This window comes from Cupressus sempervirens, chromosome 7 (assembly GCF_028749045.1).
Source record: "Cupressus sempervirens isolate cs-2001-9-10 chromosome 7, ASM2874904v1, whole genome shotgun sequence".
NCBI classification, from domain to species: Eukaryota; Viridiplantae; Streptophyta; class Pinopsida; order Cupressales; family Cupressaceae; genus Cupressus; species Cupressus sempervirens.
In genome coordinates this window covers 187,492,318-187,509,625 of record NC_143124.1, presented here as the reverse complement: position 1 = coordinate 187,509,625, position 17,308 = coordinate 187,492,318, and positions in this window count along the sequence as shown.

Here is a 17,308-nt window from a genome sequence, read left to right as displayed (position 1 = left end):
AAGGTTCCAGAAGCTGCGTTAGAAGTCGGTGCAAATCTAGAAGAATCCAAAAACGGTAGCCGAACTTTCGGGAGGCATAACTTTTGAATCGTAGCTCCGATTGACGAACTGTTTACATTTTCGAAAAGCTCTCGAAGCGCTCTATAGCCCTATGGACAAGCTTTTCTCGTCCCCCATTTTGTGGCCCTTTTCAAGGTCATTTAATGCCCAAAACCTGACTTTGAAGCATTCTTAGGAGGTCTCCAAAACTCGAAAAACTGCAATAACTTTCAAACCGTGGGGCCTTTTGACCTGATTCTTTTTCTGGAATGCTCTAAATCTCAATTACATTCATCTGGACAAGTCGCACCTTCTAGGTCACCAAAATGATGGTCAAATTGCATGCTCCTATTTTTTCGAGATTTTCAAATGCACTGATAGTTGAACTATGAGAGTTGGAACCTTTATTTGAGCCAAATGGGTATCCAAAAATGTAAAGACATAAAACAGAAACTAAGTCTAAGTACATTTTTTCGGTGACACAGGATTGCCCTTATACCTCTGGATGCTCCTGCATCAATATTTGTGATACTTACCATGAGAGTGGAAGTGAACAAGTGTTCCTTGTAACTTATGAACCATTTAAAATGCCAACTCATGAAGATCAAGGTATGAATTATGTTGGTAATATGTATTCTACTCTACTTCATTAAAAAGGCAACATATTTCTTCAAAACACATTTCTTTACATAATATGCATGATAAATGGAATCAAGAATGCTCACATCAACCACTATACCCATATTTATTTTCTTCATTCCACCCATCCTACTTATTCCCATCTACTTTATCTCCTTCAAACTTCTTACCATATTCATTATCTCATTAACATCATATTATACCCACTCTACCATATCCACCAAAGGAAATGATATTTCCTCATACAAGACTTCATAATAAGGTGGTTAATGGAACATATAAACTTCCGCATATCTCTTTACAATCTAATAATGTGTTTGAAATTGATAAATAAACATTGGAATGTATTGATACTTATAAGGGATGTGATTTTGGTTTAATTAAATTAGAAGAACAATATTATTTATTGAATGATAATCAACTTTTTTCTACTTTTCCACTCAGTGAATTCCCAATGCCCACAAATGAGCCCATACATCAAATTGCACCAATTCTAATTAGTTGAATCATAAATATGTGTGTAAACATTACTCTTACACTAAGTAATATTAAACCATATCCATTCCTCATTCTAAAAATGTGTTTCCAAATCCTCTAGGATCTATCTTTTCTTTTTGTACTTATACATATTGATATTTGGAAGCTTGTGGTTAAAATGTGCATCCCTCACGTACTTATTGATTTAGGACCAATAATTGATTAAGCACAATTATAAGGGATTCTATGCATTAATGGCCAAAATATTAAAACTGGATGATCATTTTTTATTAAGGAAAATAGTTTTTGAAAGGTGCCTAAAACCATATACAAGTTAAAATATTTTCAATAAGTACAGAAGCAACAAAATAGAAAACAATAGTGAAACTAGTCGCCTCCCAAACAAAGGGTAACCAAGATGACAGAAAGCCTATCACTAGCCATACCCAAAAAACCAGCAAGAAGACAAATGAGAGCTAGATAATACAATGGAGCTCATCATTTACCCTTAGATTTTGAGCCTCCCTTGCATTATTAGAGGTTCATTTCTAAAGGAGGAGCAGATGGCTTAGTTTTCTTTCTTTTTACTATAGTCAAACCATCCTCAACCTTAGCTACCTCAAAAAGCCAATCCCCAAAAGAAATTGAATAGTGGAGCCCAGTGGAATCAGAAGCAAAAAAAATCTCCCTAGAAGAGCCTTTAGGTAGTTAGCCCCCCATAGTAACATGAGAAGCATTTGATACAGGGGAAGGGGTAGGAGAGAGTATAGGGCACTAGCCCACAATAGGACTAGGAGGAACATCCAACACGGGGGCAGGGGTAGAAGAAAGAATAGGGTCCAGACTAGGAGTTTGGACAACCTCTACTACCTCCGCAACTGAAAGATCATTAGAAGGGGAATCATCCACAGAGTCATCCACTGGGTCTTGAGGTGCATCCATGGATTTAACCACTGTATAGTGTTTAGAAGAGACCCCTAATCACCAGGAAGGTGATAGCCTTGATTTAGTTTTCTTCACAGTAGCACAACGAGGAAAAATGTGACTTTTCATATGACATTTTATACAATGAAAAGGGATACCTTCATAATCCAAAATTTGGGTTTAGGAGCCCCTTAGAGAAGCCAAAAAAACCTTCTCAGGGAGGGCCTTTGAAATATCCATCTCTACAAGAATTTGAGCACATGTTGAATCGAGAATATCTGAAGTTTTAGAATCCACATATAAAAAATACCGATGGCATCCCCAATAAATAGAATCTAGCCAGAGATGCATCAAGAGGTTCCAAATTTAGACCCAAATAGGAACCTTATTAAAGGATTTATTAAGTGGATCAAAATCCATACGTTGTGGTTTGGCCATAAGAAGAAATCTGTCCTCCCATGAAAAACTATTATCGCACAAAATAGTCTTCTTGTCTTTAATAGTTTTAAACTTTACTTTGAAAAATCCTTTAGCCATCAGAAGATGTGGACTTCTTTCTCCCAAAGAGGTTTCCAATTCTTGGAGATCCAAGCATGAAGATTGGCAAGAGAGGGCTAGAAACCCTGAAAGCAAAAAATAGCAGAAAAGGTAGAAAGCTCTTCAGCCATATTGAAAATATCAAGGACTATGTCTGGATCCAAAGGAAACATTATAGGTTTTGATACACTTGTAGGAGATACTTCACAAGGATGAGAAGGCTTGGAAGGAGTAGCTCAAACAACACCATGAAGACCCACCTCGAATGCAGCCATGTCAGCATAAGAGATAGCCCTATCCCCTGAATGCATTGATCCAGAACCAGTCATAATAGTGATAGAAGGCATAATGGAACCACTCCCACACCCAAGACCAGAAATACATGAGAGAGAGAGCACCAACAACTAGAAGGGAGCACCAAGATCATAAACTAGAGACCCAACAAACAATAGCAATTAGCTAGAAAATGAAATGGAGCCACGACAGAGGTGAGTCGATGAACTACAACAACATCAAATCTACAAACCAAGTAGTAGCCATAGATGGAAAAAAGAGACAACCAATGACCATGCCAAGGGCATCAAAATGTTTAGGACTTAAGTAGTGAGAGCCATCTAGCAACCACAATAAGGGTAGAGCCGACCAGTGGCCATACCTAGGGCATGACAATGATTCATTACACCATTGGAGTTGTTAAAATTGGATGATTGTTATTCCTCATTGTTGATTCTTTTCATTGTCCTAAGATGGCCAAATAAACTATGGATGATTCATTTATTTAACAAGGATCAAAGTATTAATATCCCTATATTATTCATTCTTGGTTCTTGTATATCCAAATGATCATTCATTGATAAAAAATACTAAATTCATTTCTTAATTCCTTGGATAATTCTACCTGCGTATGATTTTATATCCTATAGCTAATTTGGGAGTACATCCATTGAATTATTGAATATTTGATTTGTCTATCATTCAAAAAGGTTCACAAAATTCTAAAGATGTATTACTCTTCATGGCTTACCTAATTTTTTTGGTTATCCTAATGATTTTGTGACCTTGTGTCATGAAGTTAAGTTGGGGGAATCCTTCTAACTTTGTGGTGCTAGGATGATTTCCAATTAGTATTCATTGATTGTTTCATTGGTCCTTTTTAGAAAACTTCACCATGTGACATCTCAACAATTCCAAGTGTGTATTCTTATGTTGATTGACATTTGTATAATCATTTTAATCACATTCTTTTACTTTTATCAAGTGTTTATTTATATTAATGACTCTGCCTACCATTTGCATAAATACATTACTCACTTAATGATAGGGTTATTAATTTGATAAAAATTGCTTTACTATACTTGATATGCTTGGTTTTGAGAATATGGTTATAGGTTTCTTGTTGTGGTTCAAAATATTAGTGCCAATGCTAGTTGATGATGCTTCTCTACACTAGAATCATATAACACACTATGTTAGTGTTGTTAACATTGTGTGGGCTTGCTAGCTATCTAGCACATATAAGTGTTAGTTGTGCTTTACTATTGGAGCTCACATGCATATTTTCGTATAAGATATTCACCACCTTGAGATGAAATTTCTTTGGTGCTTGGTAAAGTATAGGAAAATTTGCAACTTAGTCTATGAGATCTATGTACAATGTAGTACTATTTTATTGTGCTACACATCTAAAAACTCTTTGAAGACAAGTACAATAAACTTGAAGATATTGCTCACTACCACACTTCATCCTAGAGATGTGTCTCCTCTTCTCTAATGTTTTATAGACACATTGGTGACTACTATTAGTTTTCACTCCATACTCATCTCTTTGGTAATGAAGGAGATGTCATCTTATTTTGTCATCATAGATAAATGTGAATAGCAACATCACTGTGAGTGATTCTCTTACCTCTATGTGCTAGTGTGTTCCAATTTCTCCAAACAAATTTCAAATTTGGTGTTGTGAGATACATAGATCAAGCTTTATTTGTGAAGTGTTTCAATATTCAAAAATTTGTGGAAATTATTTGTAGTCATCATTCCAAGTTCATTATGCAATCAAGTTTCAACAATGCCTTTTGACACAACTCAATTTTTGGATGGTATCATTTTTCATCAACCATGTAAGCATTTATTGTTCCTTGGTCATTCTATGTAGTTATTGAAAAAGGAAAAAATTGCAAAAAATGTAAAATGATGAAAAAAATGGAAAGAAAGGGAAAAAAAGAGAAAAAAATCAATAAAAGATCCAACAATGAAAACCTTTGGGCATTGTTGGACAATTAATATCTAGAAACTAGTTTCTAGCAGATATTAATTGCAAAATAAATTCTTAGTGGTGAAAACTATTCTTATAGCACCATTAAGTGGTGAGTGATTAAAAATGGGCTTTCCAATGATCTCTTGTCATTATCAAAATTTGAAACAAAAGAAAAAATGAAAAATGAGAAAAATGAAAAAATATTGAAAATAATGAAAATAAAAAAATGCAATAGTTGGTGTTCTTGGTTTTTCTATTAATCATTATTTTTAGGAACACTCAATGGATTTTGTGGTTCTTTAGCTCTTGGGACCTATTGTCATTCCCTCTTGAATTTCTTCTTTAGTGTTGTCATCAACACTTTGATCACCTATAGTATGTGCTACCTACTCAATTAAGGTGTTTTAGTGGAATGGGCTACCCACTGTTTGTTCTACACTACTTCAATTTGATGGTGGTGGCTCCTATAGTTGCATTCTCTATCCAAATTTTTGGTTCCTTCCCATGGTATACTCTCTGGTGATTTTAATTTGATGGTGGTCTCTTGTGGTGTTGCAGTTTTGGATGCCTCTCTTTGTTCCTTGTTGTTGATTCATCCATTTTGGAGGCATCAGTTGCTGATTTTCTCTATGTTCCACCCTTGGTTTCTCCACCCATGCATGTTGGTAAAACAATTAGTTTTCTTTTTCATTATTTTATCTCTTAACTTTATTTATATTACTTATTATGTTAATCACTATGCAACACCCCTCCCTATCCTCTCCTTGTTTCTCGTGGATGGTCAACCTTTAAGTTGGGGGGAGGAATGTCATCCTATTATCTTCCATCCATCTCCCTTAATAATTCCATCATGCTATCTATTATATCCATCATACAATAACCTTTATTTTTTCTCTCATCTCTTCTATTTCAACCATTTAAACTCCTCTTGTGCGAATTGAGATAAATTCCCCTATATGTAATGTTTTGAACCATGATGCTATAAAAAATAAAAATAAAAGAAAAAGAAAAGAGAAAAGAGAAAAAAGTTATAAAAAGTTAAAAGAGATATCCCTATTTGAAGAAGAAATAAATTTAAAAACTTGTCATGTGAAGCAAAGAAAGGGATTTGTGTTTATATATGGGTTATCATGGTTCGTCATGGAGACAAAGCCAAAATGATAAATCCAAAGTACTTCTAGTTTAAACTAGAGACCCCTTGATAATATTAATTACACGAGGGCATGCAATATGCTAAGTTGGGGGGAATGATGAGAGCCATTTACAACCCATTCTATGCCATATTTTAATCCATTTCATTGAGTTTCATACTTACTTCCCTATTCTATTTCCATCCCATTTCGTTCCATTTTCCTATTTTATGTTGCATATCATTTAATATATGTAAGTAGTATTTATTATAGTTTTGGGATTAAAATATATAAAATATATTATTGATTGTTTTTAATAATAAAAATTATAATCCTAACCCTTTAGAAAACCAAGCTTGTAGCATACAAATTATAGGAACTTTTTGCTATAGGAGATTTTAGGCCTTCCTATTGCCTTCTTCACAAGAATCTACTACCTAAACGATTGTTCCTATCATTTTCCACATAGATTTATTTGATTATCCACTTCAACATTTCATATATTGTCATGCATGTAGTTTGATTACCCAATTATTTTAATAGCTTTTTTGAGGATTACAAAAAAGAAAGCATCTATTGGCTTTAAGGAGGATATCCAAATATTATAGTATCTTATTATTATTTGCTTTAATAGGTGGCTGGTATCCAAGATTTTGTACAAATTATTATAACATATCTTTTCTTATTTGTAGCCATAGTTATAAAAAAAATGTTTTATTATGTGGCCAACAAATAATATTATGTGAACCAATTAGTTTCAACTTGTTGGCCACGTTCAAATTTTTTTTACCTATTTTAATATTATTTGTTACAAGCTGCAATAATATAAGCAACATACGTAACTATTGAATGTAATTCATTGGTGTCAAGTTATTAAGAAATAAAATCATTGTGCTGATTGTTTTCATCATAGTTTTGTAAGCTTTATCTCTATCATCTAATGGGAGGAAGGGCACCCACTCTCTACTAGCTAATGGACTATAAATAATTTATTCTATTGTGTTTTGACATTTGTTTATTATGTATTATATTATTATGTTTGATATTTTAATAATTTTTGTTAGTTATTATTATATTTCTATGTTCAATGAGTGTTAATAATCTATTTTTATTTTAATGTTATAGATCTAGTTGATATGGCTTTCAAATTTGATTTCTATTATAATCTATCTTAATTTCTGTACTATAGTTCTTGTCACATTTCTATATTGTAGTTCCTATAGAATTTTAATCACATAATTAGAAGAGAAAGAATTGTGCATTAAGGAATTATTTTATCTGATTAACCATCCATATCTTATGCTTTTTTATGGTCTATAGAACAATTTGATTTGTATTTGAGAGTTTTTCTTTTAGATTATTAGATCTATTGAAACTGTTATTGCTAGAAAACTATAGTTCCTATTGCTAGGAAGTGATAGTTCCTATCGCCAGAATTATTTTAGTTTGCTGCAAATTTATTCTTGTGTGCTCTAGATGCTTTCATGATCCCTCATCTCATAACCAACACCCCTTGATGGCATATTACTTAGATACCTTTTGCAAGCTTATGCTCTTGGATTGACATGAATAGACCAAGTTGAATTTCATCATAAATTGCTAATTATTTCTTAATTATTTGCCCCATTTTTTGGCTATTAGATGGCATTGTCATGGTGGAGCTTCTTCTCCTCTCTTCTTCCATAGCCCTAGCTAAGAGATTCCTCTAATTCAAGTGAATATTATCCATCTATTCATCTTCTTCTTCTACATCAGCTTTAGGGACGGTCTCTGGAACTTGTGGGGGAGGAGTATTCTTTTTCTTTGACCCTCTTGTTCATTTTCTTCCCATGGTAAACTTAATCCTAGCCTTCTTAGGAGTAGAGGTAGAGGCTTCTTCCTTTTGACTAGATAGTGTCACCCTCTATTCTTCCTCTTCTACTTCCTATTCCTCTCCTAGAGGAGGCACTTTGTCAATCCCTTGGGCTTGAGCTACTTGTTCATCTTGAGGCTCTAGTTGTGCAAGATTCTATTGTGGTTGTCGAGGTGGTTAGAACTGAGCCACTTGCTTCCTAACATTTTTCAAAGCTCTTCTTCTTTTAACTTCCCTATCTGCCTTGAAATAATCAATTTTTCTAGCTCATGTCTATAAACCATTTTTGGTCTCACTAGGGATTGAGCTAAGAAAGTGGGCACTATGACCTTCACAACTTTTCCTTTCATAGGTTGTGTTGTGACTTGTAGGTTAACACCCTATGGAACTAGATCAAGTTTCATTGGTTTCTTGATCTATTCCCTTATTAACTAGAGAATGTGTTAGGCTTTGTTATTGATATATGAATTTTCTTCCCTCCCAATCTTTGCATTCATTATTGGTCTATCCTATGTCTTATCCCTATAGTACACTAGATCTAAGACATCATTTGTGTATTTTTTCGATATCCTTGAGAAGGATCTTCATCTTAAGTGGTTTTTCTACTAAGTATAGAGTCATTCTACAATAGTCCCTTATTCAGACTTCATAGTCATCTATGGAATTCATCTAGTGATCCTCTTATGCATCTTCATGTATAATATACCTCCATGCCAGATGTTGTACCATCCCAATATTATCAAAATATGGGCAAGGGATGTTGTACTCTTATAAGGGATACTAATCCCATTCTAAATTGAAGGTTGCTATATCCTATTTTTTCTTGACCTCAAATGCACCTATGGTTATTGGCCACACCCATGTTTTCTTATGTTGCTTTCTCACTCTCCCATATGTACATATGAGTTGTCTACAAATATCAAACATAGCAAGTCTATCCAATGGATATCTTGAGAGTTTCTTTGGGTTCATGTATGTGTCAGCTACCCTTAGGTCTATGAATTCTTTGAATTGAATGCAGTAGGCACCTATTTCTGTGATCCTTGATGCTACACTAATATTCTTTTAGCATAATCACCCTCCATAAACCAAATGATTACAAATATAAAACTGTCATTCACTATCATGTATTCCTTGCTTTGATCCAACACCTTCTTCTTGACTAGCCAAGGATACACCACATAGGACCAAGCATTTGCATCTTGCATGCTCTCCTTTTTGTAAAGTCCTTGATAGTTAGTTGTCCTTGCTGCCAATAAGTACACAAAATATAATGTTACATAGAACTTGAGCTCAGTCTTGACTCTCACTAGTTGGTCATCCAGGTTATCACTAACTATTGTGGCCCAATTAATATGTATCTTGGCCTTGTTGATGGTTCTAATGAAGTGGACTATCCAAATATTAAGATGTCCAACTGCCATTAAGACAATGACTCTACTAAAAAGCACTATAGCATATCCAATTTCATCCTTCATATAACTTCGAGTCATGTCTACCTTTCCAATTTTGCATTCCACTAGTGTTCTATCAATCAAAAATGGTGATTGGATTATCTCTTAGACCTCTTTCTCCTTCTCTTGATACCATATTTCTACTCCCTCATAGGATATATGTAAATACTAATCGACTCTAGGAAAATGGAATACTTTATCAATATTGCAAGGTCAAGGGTCCACGACTATGTCGCATGTGACACTCTTGACAACCTTTTCTTTAGTAATAAAGTGGTCTGCCAATGTCATAATGAGTTTAGAAGACTGAATGAATGTAGGATGTGATGCTGCATTGACTAACCCTGATCTAATAAGTAATGAAACCATTGAGGATCTCTCTTTAGGCTTATTATAGATGGTGAGGAATGCATTCCCATCGCCATGTCCCAATTTATGTCTCAAATCTCTGCATGTCTATCTTGATAGTGTGATTTTTTTGGTGCAGCTTGTAATTTGAACACTACTTGTTTTGGAGCCAACTTTTCTATGAGTGAGGATGATGAGGATGTCATTTTATCTACACAAAAGAGAGACATTAGTCTAGAGAGTTATAATTCAAACTAAACACAAACCCTAATTACCAAAAAACCTAGCCCAGAACACCAAAATAGTGAAAACTAGCTCAATCCCCCCTCAGAGAGTCCTGATATGAAAAATAGTTAACCTTTACAACTTCAAAGATGTGCTAGGTGTGCATAAAAGGCATTCCAAGGGTCTTTTAGTGTAGTTGTGCACCTACGCACCCTAGTGTGGTGCATAAATATGCACATGTGCTTTTTGAAAGTGTAAAAAGGGGGGACTTGAATTTGGTAAAATAAGAGTGTAGACATGTACACCTTTATGGGGGTGCACATGTGCATAACCTTATTGGTTTTTCAAAGTTCAAGATGGTGTGTAAATGTGCACCTTGATAAGGTGCACATTTGTACATGATTATCTTTGATACTTTATTTAGGTGTAAAAAGGTGCACATGTGCGCACCTTGGGGAGATGCACACATGCAAACCTTTTCCTTACTTTTTTAGGAATTTTGTATGGACAAAAGTGCACATGCGGGCACCTTTGGTGGCTTAACACTTTTTTTTTTTAGCAGGTTAGCGATGCACTTTAGGATATGTGGAGGTACAATCTTCAAAAATGTATAGAGAATAATGAGAGAAGTGCATGGGGTCGTAAGCTTATGTAGGCTTGGGGCTAGTGTGCAAAATTTGGAAATGTTCACCTATGCATGCACACATCTCTAATGGGGATTTAGTGTGCACTTTTGCATTCAGTTCACCTATGCACCTTGGGGAGGTGCACATGTGCACTTGTGCACAAGTGAGCATTATGCACAAAAATTACTTGAAATCTCCCAATTTTAATAGTTTTTGACACTGAATTTATCTTACTTAGAGACAAAGGCTGGACCTAGAGTCCAATTGGAGTTCCAAAATGACTCAAGCCCTAGACTAGGGGTTTGGGAGATAAAAATTGTGTGGGAAGCATGAATGCTAATGACTTTCCTATGAGGGAGTATTTTAGAAACATGATCATATCATTATTTTGATGGTATGTTACATTCATGAATGTGTTTGTCATTGATGTCAACAAAGTAATTTTCTATGGTATTTGACAAAAGAAAAATGGTAAAGATCAAGTTGGTACAAATAGATGGTTGAGTATTTTCACTAGAGAGGTTAATGGGAGATACTACTAAGTGTATAGTATATGTAGCTAACCTCAGGAGAAAAAAGATATTAAGTGGGTAAAACTAAAAAGTTGTGTCACCTTTTAGGCTGACTTATCAAATTGAATGAATTTCCATATTTCTATCTAAAAACCAATTTTTTTCAAATATATGATCTAGATAAATTATTGTGGCTAAGTTATTTATGGTCTCACACTTTTCCAATTGGAAATGTCTATTAAATGCATGTTTTATACTAGTTTGTATCCAATTACTAAAGCAATAAAATCATTTCAGAAAAGTGGTGTTTCAATAACTCTTACTATTTTCTATGATATATTTTTAATAACATATAAACACCATTTGATGGAGCTCAAAGTTAGGAATATTCTCATATATATTTTATAGTGTTTTAATTAGATATACTATATTGTACTTAAAAAATTCTATAGGCACATATTTTAACACTCGAAAAGATGTTGATTTTGAGAAAGAAAAAATATATTAAATCTTATGAAATTTTTAAAAACGTTAAATGACATTCTAGAGGAGAGAGCCCTCTTCTAGAATGTATAATTTTTCTTTTGGTTAGAATATATTTGTTTTGAAAAATGTGGTGGGAGATGAAAATTGTCTATTTTGGGTGAGTTGATATTTGAATCATTATAAAAGAGAAAATATAGGTCTAAAGACAATTTTAGTTTTTGATTGTTCTAGCTACATATGTTATCTATAACAGTCTAAGATAAAAGGGATATAAGTTTGTTTCCACATAGTTTTGCAGCGGGAACTAGACCCCTAATTTTTAGTGTTTTTCAATAGCTAAAAATTATATATAAATATTAGGAAAATATATCAATTATTATTCCAAATAATTATTAAAAATTATAATCCTAAAATTTATCCATTTCTACACATTTCATTAGTTCACTTCATTTTCAAATTCAAAATAATAATACCAATTTTATGTCATTAAAAGTGAATAGCTATATTTTTGTTAGCTTTTTCCTTTACAAAAGGGTGACACATGTTTGTGCCTTTACCCAAGTCTAGAAGAAGTTATACAAATTTCGGTGAAGACTATTCTAAGTTGGAGTTTACACAAGCATGTTCTATTAAACTTGTTATATCTCTTAGCAGAGTTTTTATTCTTAGAAGCAAGGTTAAAGGTGTGTATAAGACATGTTGGAGATGATGTGGCTAAGATCACTTGTCATAATATTACATGTACAAAAATTTATTTAAGTTACAAGGTGACAGATTGATGTTATCACTAAGTATAATGTGTTCTTAATGAGGTCCTATAATAATTAATTGAGAAGGTGTATTAGCTAACTCAAGCAAATTATTTTATGGACTCGGTATATAGGAAGGACATTTTTCTTTTCTATTAATATAGAGAAGCATGAACAAAGAGTGAAATAGAAGAGAAACAAGTTGGTATGCAAGGATAAGCATAGTAGAAAAAAGTTGGAGAAAACATCATTGATGAGGTTTTATTTTGAGATCTGAGGTTTGATATTTGGTCTATAAGGTCAGATAGTGATTGGTCTAGTTGATAAGATAGAAGAAAGAGGATAAATCACAATACAAATAATTATTCTGCAAGGAATAGTTGAGAGATCAGTTTGAGAGTGAAGTTTAGGGGTCTTTCCCTAGAAGTTGTTTGGATAGTGGGACATTCTTCCCCCTACAACTCCTAACAATGTTGGAATCTTCTAACAAGGATTCAAGGTTTCCTAATAGGGACTCTTATTTACTAAATGTGTTTAGAGACTCCTAACAGGGTCCATCCTCTTACTATGAATATATATATGTATGTATGTATGTATGTATGTACACACACACACACACACACACACACACACACACACACACACATATATATGTATATATATAGATACATATATATATACATATATATATATATATGTATCTCTCTCTCTCTATATATATATGGAGGTATATATATATATGTATCTATATATATATATATAAATATATATATGTATCTATATACATACATAATATATATATATATATCTATATATATATATATGTATATATATAGATACATATATATGTATGTATATATATAGATACATATATATATATATAGATATATATATATATATTATGTATGTATATACATAGATACATATATATATATATATATACATACATACATACATATACATATATATATATATATGTATACATACATAGTTATATATATACATACATATATACATACATACATATATATATATATATACACATACATATACATACATACATACATACATACATACATACATACATATATATATATATATATATATATATATATATATATATATATATATATATATATATATAAATTTTTGTGGGCATCATTCCCACTGAAATTTTCCTTCTAATCAAGGGTTTCCCTAGTTAACAAATGTGGTATAATTATGTATGTGCATCTTGTTATAGTTGTTATTTACTTTGGTTGAATGGTTAAGATTAATAAGGTTGATAAATGTTTTAATTGAATAATTGATTCACACCCCCCCTCTCAGTTATCTTGGTGGACTATTATCTCTAAAAATTGGTATTAGAGCAGTAAGTCCATGAAGATAAAGTTTAACAACTTTGGCAGATCCATGGCTAACATATTTAGAAAGGATAGTTCAAAGTTTGATGGAACAAATTATGACAAGAGGCAGGAAAAGATGAAGACACATCTACTATGTATGGGTCCAAGATATTGGATCTTGACAAAATTAGAAAAGACAATTATTGATGAAAGTGCACTAGAAACTTCTACCAAGGATGAGAGGGAAATTTTCATGTGCAACATGAGAGCTAGAGAAGCACTACTATCTACACTTCCTAAAATAGAGTTCAATCAGGTAAAAACACTTGATACTTCTCATAAGATCTAGAAAGCTTTTGAAAATAGTTATGAAGGTGATATAAATTTGAAGAGAATAAGTCTAGAAAGATGGATTTGTGCATTTTAGGATGCTAAAATGATGGAAGATAAATCTATAAGAACATATGTAGGTAGAATATCAAAAATTACTGTAGGTATCAAATCTCAAAGAGGAACCAAGGAAGATGATGAGGTGACCTAGAAGATATTGAAGAGTTTAACATTTCCATTTAAGTAGGTAGCTAAAAGGATATAGTTTTTGATCTCTTATACCAAATATTTCAACAAGGAAATATTACTTGGGAGACTTGAAGTAGTTGAGAATGAGCTTAGATAGTCTAGAGAATTATCTAGAACAAAGACCACTTTCAGTGCCCTAAACATTTAACCTAATCTATCAAGGAGCATAAGTTCTAGAGGAGATTTTCCTAGCATAGAAAAATAGAAGGAGTAACCCTTCTTTTAAGAAGAGAAAAATATGGTAAGACAATCTTTAAATGTTGAACTTGTAATGAGTTTGGTCACTCACCTATAGTTTTTTAAAAAAAAAAATTTGGCACCAAATACTACATCAAAAGAGATGATGATGTTGATAAATTTGATGCTAGAAGTGATGAAAGTATGTTTCTTGGTTATTCATTGAAAACCAGAGCTTATAGATGTTATAATCTGAGAACTAAGACTATTGTTGAAAGTGCAAGTGTATGAATTGATGAGAAATTAGAATACAATAAAGAATAGTTGACTACAATTTTGATGATGAGAATGTTGTTGTTACTAAACCAAGGAGTGATGAAGTATTCTTTGAGACTAACAATGATTTGTAGTATGAAAGAGAGAAAAGGAAAGAACAAAGTTTGGAATCTAGAACTAAGTTAAGAGTTGAAATAATAACTCCTACTTCTAGTAAGAATATGACAAAGAATCATTAGTAATTGAGATAAAGGTGTGATGACAAGAAGTAGAATCAATGAAAAACTATGTCTGATATCTCAAGTAGAACCAAAGAATACAGACGAGGCATACAAAGATGACTATTGGAAGCAATCCATGAAAGAAAAATTGGATCAGATAGTGAATATTGAGACATGGGAATTGGTCCCTACACCAGTAGACAAGAATGTGATAGGAACAAAATGGGTATTTAAGAACAAGATGAATGAACAAGGTGAAGTTTTAAAGAACAAAGAAAGATTGGTATGTAAAGGTTACTCATAGAAAGAAGGAATAGACTATGAAGAAACCTATGCTGCTATAGAAAGAATAAAAGTGGTAAGGTTATTATTAGCCTATGCAGCACACAAGAAATTCAATGTGTATTAGATGGATGTCAACTCAACATTTATAAATGGAGAACTTGAAGAAGAGGTATACATAGAATAGTCTGAAGGTTTTCCTTTAATAGATGACAAGGAAATGGTATGAAAATTAAAGAAAAAATTGTATGGCTTAAAAAAAGCACCCAAAACCTAGTATGAAAGGTTGGACAAGCATTTGATAAAACTTGGATCTAGCAAAGGTATGACAAATAGTAATCCATACTAGAAAGAAATTGATGATGGATTGATGATTTTGATAATATTTTTTGATGATATCATATTTAGAGGACATGATAATGAAAGTGATATGTTTGGAGAAGAAATGAAGAAGGAATTTGAAATGAGTATAATAGGGGAAATGAAATACTTCCTAGGATTAAAAATTGTGCAAGATAAAGAAGGAATCTTTATTTCTCGAACTAAGTATTTGATAGATCTATTGAAAAGGTTTGGTTTGGAAACATGTAAACCAATTGGAACACCTATGGTAACTAGTCAAAGTTATCTACAAAGAATGATACACCTACTATTGAGAAAAAGAAGTGCATATCTATGATTGGAGGATTTCAATATCCAACTCACAAAATGCCAGATATAGAAAATATAGTTGGAATTGTTGCAAGATTTCAAGTTGATCCCAAAGAAACACATTATGTAGTAGTTAAAAGGATATTTAGATATCTAAATGGAACACCTATGTTTGGATTGTGGTATGACATATCTAATGATTTCACTTTATATGCTTATATAGATGCTGATTGGGAAAGTAGTATGGATGACATAAATGGCACCAGTGGTGGAGCTTATTTTCTTGGAGGAAGTTTGGTCTCTTGGTTAGGAAAGAAGTAGGATTGCATCTCATATAATATAGCAAAGGTAGAATATGTTGCCATGGCAAAAATTTATAATCAAGTTATTTGGATGAAGTAGATGCTAAAGGATATAAGCATAGAATTTAGTGAACTTGTTGTCATACATTGTGATAACATAAGCATACTAAATATGTCTAATAATCTAGTGTTGCATTCTAAGACTAAACACATTTCTATCAAATATCACATGTTAAGAGAGAAATTTGTAGAAAAGGAAATTAAATTGGAGTATGTAAGCACCAAAGTGCAGATTGGAAATATTTTCATGAAGCCTCTTCCCAAAGGGACTTTTGAGTATTTACAAGGTATACTAGGGGTTATTCCCCTACCTAAATCAAATTAGATGATGCAAGAGTGCATTAGTCTAGTGATACAGAGCACTATTGTTTGTCTGGACTGAATGCTAATGCTTCCTATATGGGGGAGTATCTATGATGGACAAAGTCATCTAGGAATCTTGATAGATGATGTTTTAAATAGTGTCTTTGGACACTTGAGCAAGTTAGAGATAGTTGTTGTAGTGATAGATAGCTGCTGAAAGCTTTGACTGGGGAGATATTACACCATGAATTTTTTTTTGATATAGAGCACATTAAGGTATATCAATGGGGAGAAGCATGTATGATTGATGAAGATGATTTGAAAAGAAAGGACAATAGTCTTTAACAGTTGGTATTCTTAAAACTAGATGTTTTTCATCTATGTTGCCATCAATGCTAAAGGGGGATATTATTTGAAGCATGAATGCTAATGATATTCCTAAGGGGGAGTATTATAGAAAGATGATTAGATCATTATTTTGATGATATGATAAATTCATGACTATGTTTTTCATTGGTGTCAACATAAAAATTTTCTATGGTATCTAATATAAGAATAGTGGTAAAGATCAAGTTGTTATGGACATATCATTGAGGATTTTCACTAGCAAGGATAATGGGAGATACTGTTAAGTGTCTAGTATATGCAACTAACCTTGGGAGAAAAAGATATTAAGTTTAGAAGAAGTTATGCAAATTTTGGTGAAGACTATTATGAGATAGAGTTTACAGAAGCATGCTATGGTAAAGTTGTTATATCTCTTAGCCGAGTTGTTATTCTAAGCAGCAAGGTTAAAGGAATATAGAAGAAACATTGAAGATGACATGGCTAAGCTCACTCATCATAATATTACACG